The sequence below is a fragment of the Oncorhynchus gorbuscha genome, unplaced genomic scaffold (assembly GCF_021184085.1).
Source record: "Oncorhynchus gorbuscha isolate QuinsamMale2020 ecotype Even-year unplaced genomic scaffold, OgorEven_v1.0 Un_scaffold_2709, whole genome shotgun sequence".
In the NCBI taxonomy this organism is placed as follows: Eukaryota; Metazoa; Chordata; class Actinopteri; order Salmoniformes; family Salmonidae; genus Oncorhynchus; species Oncorhynchus gorbuscha.
Window position 1 is genome coordinate 37076 of NW_025747144.1, and position 7392 is coordinate 44467.

At 43.2% G+C, this 7392-nt stretch overlaps 1 pseudogene; it reads left to right on the forward strand.

Annotated features, from left to right (window-relative positions):
• Positions 1 to 568: 568 nt before the first annotated feature.
• On the forward strand, positions 569 to 3989 carry LOC124026377 (annotated as a pseudogene).
• The last annotated feature ends 3403 nt before the right edge of the window (positions 3990 to 7392 follow it).

Genomic DNA, 7392 nt, shown 5'->3' on the forward strand with positions numbered 1-7392 from the left:
GTCACAATGCTGACCAGGAAACAAGCCACATACAGGGGCAACCATACCAAGGCTGCTACAGAGCTTTTACCTCCCTGGTCTGCCATAGTGTTTACAGAAAGGCCACGTCCATAGTGTTTACAGAAAGGCCACGCCCATAGTGTTTACAGAAAGGCCACGCCCACTAGAGTTAATGATTCCACCTCTTCCTTTTAAACAGAGGTGTGTGTCATTTATTTGAGCTGTGAGGTGCTGGTGAGACACATCTTTCTGTTGCCCAGCAGTGTGCAACTCCTCCTCCTCAGCTGTGGTGTTGATAGATACTAATACCACAAAGGCAATACCACATACAGGGTTCTCCCAGGGATCTTTTTTAACAAAGAGGTGCTACTGAGTACAGCGGGATGGAGGACATTTCCTGCACTCTAAAGCAAAGAAATACTCCATTCAGGTGTGGTGCCAGGCCTTAAATTATTACAAATAATGTTTTTTTAAATGACAGTGGCGCAACCAGTCCACAAGGTGGCGTAGTGCAACTCTTCCATTCTGTGAGGAGAACCCGGACATAGAAACATTATATGGACTAGTCATGGCTTCTGTTCGGTTGTCCAGGTCTCAGAGATTCTTCAAGAACTTCTCTCTGATCCTCCTGAGTGGATCCTCTCTGCTCCTGTGGGCCGCTCTCAGACGCCCGCCGGTCTCTGACAGGAGTCCTCTCCCCGCTCTGGACCTCCTGCCCCTGGACTACGCTGCCGACCTGCCGGCCTGCTCAGCCATCATCCAGGGAGACCTGCAGGGTCTGGAGAGGAAGCAGCTCAGCCTCCTGCTGAAGACCATGAAGAAACAGCAGCTGCTGTCAGAGGCCTTCTACCACAACGTGACTCAGGACTGTCAGAGGTACATCACAGAAAGATAGTTCATCAGTGTTCCTCTCAGTCAGGAGGAGAAGGAGTTCCCCATCGCCTACTCCATGGTCATACACGACAAGATTGAGATGTTTGAGCGGCTCCTGCGTGCCCTGTACACTCCTCAGAACGTGTACTGCGTCCACATCGACCAGAAGTCATCGGAGGCCTTCAGGACGGCAGTGAGGGCCATCGTGTCCTGTCTGACTAATGTGTTTGTGGCCAGTAAGTTAGAGAGTGTGGTATACGCCTCCTGGTCCAGAGTGCAGGCTGATCTGAACTGTATGGAGGATCTCCTGAAGTCACCTGTCCAGTGGAGGTACCTGATCAACACCTGTGGAACAGACTTCCCCATTAAGACCAACGCTGAGATGGTTCAGGCCCTCAAGCTGCAGAACGGTAGGAACAGCATGGAGTCAGAGACCACCGACGACTATAAATACAGCAGATGGCAGTTTCACCACAAAATCACCAGCAACGTGGTGGTCAAGACGAACGTCAGGAAGAGCCCTCCTCCAATCAGCACCCCTATGTTTTCTGGCAACGCCTACTTCCTGGTGTCCAGGGCCTTTGTCCGTCACGTGATGGAGTCTCAGGAGGTCCGGGCGCTGTTGGAGTGGGAGAAGGACACCTACAGTCCTGATGAACACCTGTGGGCCACCCTGCAGCGCATGCCCTCTGTGCCAGGATCTAACCCTCCGCACATCAAGTACCATGAATCAGACATGAACGCCATTGCGCGCATTGTGAAGTGGCGTCCCCTGGAAGGAGAGGTGAGGAACGGAGCCCCATATCCACCCTGCTCGGGTGTCTACAGGAGGTCCATTTGTGTCTACGGGGCTGGAGATCTCAGGTGGCTCCTACAACATCACCACCTCATCGCTAACAAGTTTGACCCTGAGGTGGATGATGTGGCTATCAGGTGCCTGGAGTCGTACCTGCGCTTCAAAGCTACATACCGTGTTTCACGAAGGACAGTGGAATCTGAGAGGATCTTACAAAAACTATGAAATGTTAAAAGTTGTAAATATGTTAATGTACATTTATTTTAAATATGTTTTGAAATGTTGTATATTTCTGATGGTACTGTTGTACATACAGTAACATAGGTTTTATTTCAAATATACCCTGAGTGTACAAAACATTAGGAACACCTTCCGAATATTGAGTTGCACCCCCTTACGCCCCCAGATCAGCCTCAATCCTCTGGACATGGACTCTACAAGGTGTCGAAAGTGTTCCACAGGGATGCTGGACCATGTTGACTCCAATGCTTCCCACAGTTGTGTCAGGTTGGCTGGATGTCCTTTGGGTGGTTGACCCTTCTCGATACACACAGCAAGCTGTTGAGCGTGGAAAACCCAGCAGCGTTGCAGTTCTTGGCACACTCAAACCGGTGCGCCTGGCACTTACTACCAAACTCTGTTCAAAGGCGCTTAAATCCTTCGTCTTGCCCATTTACCCTCTGAATGGCACACATATACAATCCATGTCTCAATTGTCTCAAGGCTTAACACTCCTTCTTTAACCCGTCTCCTCCCCTTCATCTACACTGACTGAAGTGGATTTAACAACTGACGTCAATATGGGATCATATCTTTCACCAGGATTCACCTGGTCAGCCTGTTCTGGAAAGAACAGGTTTTGTCAATTCAGTGTATTTGATATATTTCTGATTTGCACTGCATAGTTCTGATTGTACTGTGTAGTTCTGATTTGCACTGTATATTTCTGATTGTACTATGTAGTTCTGAATGTACTGTGTAGTTCTGATAGTACTATGTAGTTCTGATTGTACTGTGTAGTTCTGATTGTACTGTGCTGATTGTACTGTGGAGTTCTGATTGTACTGTGTAGTTCTGATGGTATTGTGTAGTTCTGATTGTACGGTGTAGTTCTGATTGTACGGTGTAGTTCTGATTGTACGGTGTAGTTCTGATTGTACTGTGTAGTTCTGATTGTACTGTGTAGCTCTGATTGTACTGTGTAGCTCTGATTGTACTGAGTAGTTCTGATTGTACTGTGAAGTTCTGATTGTACTGTGTAGTTCTGATTGTACTGTGCTGATTGTACTGTGGAGTTCTGATTGTACTGTGTAGTTCTGATTGTACTGTGTAGTTCTGATGGTATTGTGTAGTTCTGATGGTACTGTGTAGTTCTGATTGTACTGTGTAGTTCTGATTGTACTGTGTAGTTCTGAATGTACTGTGTAGTTCTGAATGTACTGTGTAGTTCTGATTGTACGGTGTAGTTCTGATTGTACGGTGTAGTTCTGATTGTACGGTGTAGTTCTGATTGTACGGTGTAGTTCTGATTGTACTGTGTAGCTCTGATTGTACTGTGTAGTTCTGATTGTACTGTGTAGTTCTGATTGTACTATGTAGTTCTGAATGTACTGTGTAGTTCTGATTGTACTATGTAGTTCTGAATGTACTGTATAGTACTGATTGTACTGTGTAGTTCTGATTGTACTGTGTAGTTCTGATTGTACTGTATAGTACTGATTGTATTGTGTAGTTCTGATTGTACTGTGTAGTTCTGATTGTACTGTATAGTTCTGATTGTACTGTGTAGTTCTGATTGGGTGTAGTTCTGATTGTACTGTATAGTACTGATTGTATTGTGTAGTTCTGATTGTACTATGTAGTTCTGATTGTACTATGTAGTTCTGAATGTACTGTGTAGTTCTGATTGTACTATGTAGTTCTGAATGTACTGTATAGTACTGATTGTACTGTGTAGTTCTGATTGTACTGTGTAGTTCTGATTGTACTGTATAGTACTGATTGTATTGTGTAGTTCTGATTGTAGTGTGTAGTTCTGATTGTACTGTGTAGTTCTGATTGTACTGTGTGGTTCTGATTGTATATTCCAGACATACATGTATTTCTTCCTGTGCTCTGTATTTATGACAGCAGCAGTACCATCTAGTGGAATGACTAGTCTAACTGAACACAGCATTTTGGTATACACAAAGTTAGTTACACCTTAACTATAAACTGGGTAGTTCGAGCCCTGAATGCTGATTGGCTGACAGCCGTGGTATATCAGACCGTATACCACAGGTATGGCAAAACAAGTATTTTTAAATATATAATAATAATATATGCCATTTAGCAGACGCTTTGGGTGGTCCCGGGGATCGAACCCACTACCCTGGCGTTACAAGCACCATGCTATACCAACTGAGCTACAGAAGGACCAGGATTTTTACTGTTCTAATTATGTTGGTAACCAGTTTATAATAGCAATAAGGCAGCTTGGGGGTTTGTGATATATGGCCAATGTACCACGTTGCGTCGTTCCCGTGGTATATTGCCCATATACCACAACCCCTCGGGCCTTATTGATTAATTAACTAATACTACAGAAGCAGTTGATCTTTCCTCAGTGTTTTAATCTTTCCTCAGTGTTTCTGTATCAGTATGGACTTTAAACGAATTCCTTTGGGGTCACTTTGACCCCAGACAGAAACACATCATTCCTCCTATAGTAATTTACAAGGTACAAATCTGACATGGTACAAATCTGTTGTTCTGCCCCTGAACAAGGCAGTTAACTCACTGTTCCTAGGCCGTCAATGAAAATAAGAATTTGTTCTTAACTGATTGGCCTAGTTAAATAAAGGTTAAATAAATAAATAAATACAAATTCTACAATGTTTATTTTGGGGTGAATAAAACATTTAATCTCTTCTTGAAATGTTCCCAGAATGTTTCACTGCATTGTGGGAACAGTGTGCTGAGAGCATTGTGGGGACACCACAAAAGATATGTTCCCAGAATGTTTCACTGCATTGTGGGAACAGTCTGCTGAGAGCATTGTGGGGACACCACAAAAGATATGTTCCCAGAATGTTTCACTGCGTTGTGGGAACAGTCTGCTGAGAGCCTTGTGGCGACACCACAAAAGATATGTTCCCAGAATGTTTCACTGCATTGTGGGAACAGTCTGCTGAGAGCATTGTGGGGACACCACAAAATATATGTTCTCAAAAAACAAAAACTGTCCAGTTGGATGATTCTGAAATGTTTATTTTACGGTGCAAAAAAACTCTAACATGATGTGACAAAGAACATTCCCAGAACACATTTCGTCTGCTCTTTGAAGGGTCCCAGAATGTTTCATTAGGTATTGGGAACATTGTGTGGACATGACACAAGATATGTTCCCAAAACACAGTTGTGTTGCTTGTTAAAATGTTTCTATTAGGTTGCAAAAAAACATTTGCAAGAACATTCCCAGAACACATTTTTGTTCTTTATACGTTCCTAAAACATTATGGGAACATTGTGGAAACATGAGAAGAGATTCCCAAAACACTAAAGCTGTTCAGTTGCGCTGCCATTCATATAATGTTTGTATCAGCGGACACAAAACATTCCTCTGATGTTGCAAGAATGTTGACAGAAGAGCGTTTCTGAGTTCTTTAAAGGTTCCCAGAACATTTAATTAGATTGTGTGAACAGTGTGGGTACATTACAAGAGACAGGTTCATACAAAGTCAGGCTGCACAGAACATTCCCTTAATGTTGTAAGAAGTTCATAGCATATGTGTTTCAGGTTAAACATTATAACATATTAACATATTAACATATTAACATATTCCATTTACAGTTTGTTCACGAAATATACATTTTACATTTTCTTGGGGTCCTCTGAACATTTCAAGAACGTTTAGAAAATATATTATATAGATGTATATATATAAGCTTTACCTAATATCACCACATCATTGTCAGCAGGCAAATGAAAGCAGGTTGGAATACGTCCCCGTGAAGTTTCTCTCCAGATTTAATTCACATTGTCTTGTAGATTGTAACGGTCTGAGTGTAGTGGGTGAGGAGTCAGGCGCAGGAAGCAGAGAGTTCAGGGGAGTGCTATTTTAATGCACTGAGAAACGCTGAACATAAGCCAACCCTCACAAAAACACAGGGCGTACTGAACGAACAAATGCCCCAAACAGGGGGGCTTAAACTGTCCAGGAAAAACCCACAAAATGGGAAAACACAAACCCATAGATGTGCACCCAAGTACACTAAACAGACGGTCACAATAATGAATCCCGCACACGGAACTCTGCGGGCCGGCTGACTAATAAAGCCTACTACTAACTACCTAACCCAAAACAGGTGCACTCAATCAACACATAAGGAGGGGAGGAAATAATCAGTAGCAGTAAAACCAAATGCATGCTTTTCAACCGATCGCTGCCTGCACCCGCATGCCCGACTAGCATCACCACCCTGGATGGTTCCGACCTTGAATATGTGGACATCTATAAGTACCTAGGTTTCTGGCTAGACTGCAAACTCTCCTTCCAGACCCATATCAAACATCACCAATCGAAAATCAAATCAAGAATCGGCTTTCTATTCCGCAACAAAGCCTCCTTCACTCACGCTGCCAAGCTTACCCTAGTAAAACTGACTATCCTATCGATCCTCGACTTCGGCGACGTCATCTACAAAATTCCAACACTACTCAGCAAACTGGATGCAGTTTATCACAGTGCCATCCGTTTTGTCACTAAAGCACCTTATACCACCCACCACTGCGACTTGTATGCTCTAGTCGGCTGGCCCTCGCTACATATTCGTCGCCAGACCCACTGGCTTCAGGTCATCTACAAGGCCATGCTAGGCAAAGCTCCGCCTTATCTCAGCTCACTGGTCACGATGGCAACACCCATCCGTAGCACGCGCTCCAGCAGGTGTATCTCACTGATCATCCCTAAAGCCAACACCTCATTTGGCCGCCTTTCGTTCCAGTACTCTGCTGACTGTGACTGGAACAAATTGCAAAAATCGCTGAAGTTGGAGACTTTTATCTCCCTCACCAACTTCAAACATCAGCTAGCTGAGCAGCTAACCGATCGCTGCAGCTGTACATAATCTATTGGTAAATAGCACACCCATTTTCACCTACCTCATCCCCACAGTTTTTATTTATTTACTTTTCTGCTCTTTTGCACACCAATATCTCTACCTGTACATGATCATTTATCACTCCAGTGTTAATCTGCAATATTGTAATTATTCGCCTACCTCCTCATGCCTTTTGCACACATTGTATATAGACTCCCCTTTTTTCTCTGTGTTATTGACTTGTTAATTGTTTACTCCGTGTGTAACTCTGTGTTGTCTGTTCACACTGCTATGCTTTATCTTGGCCAGGTCGCAGTTGCAAATGAGAACCTGTTCTCAACTAGCCTACCTGGTTAAATAAAGGTGAAATAAATAAAATAAAATAAAGATATAAAATAAACCAGGGGGGACCATATCAAACGTCTCTAATTATATCGGGTGACATTTTTTAAAGGTGAACTTTCACAGAACCAATGTTGGTTTGCTGGGAAAACGTTCCTGGTACATTATGTTAGTTATTACATAACCTGGAAACCTAATGAGAACTTCTGAACAATGTTCTGTAATAGTTGTTACCGATGTTGTTTACAACATTTTAGTGAATGTTAGGAGAATATTTCAAGTATATTTCATTTACATTT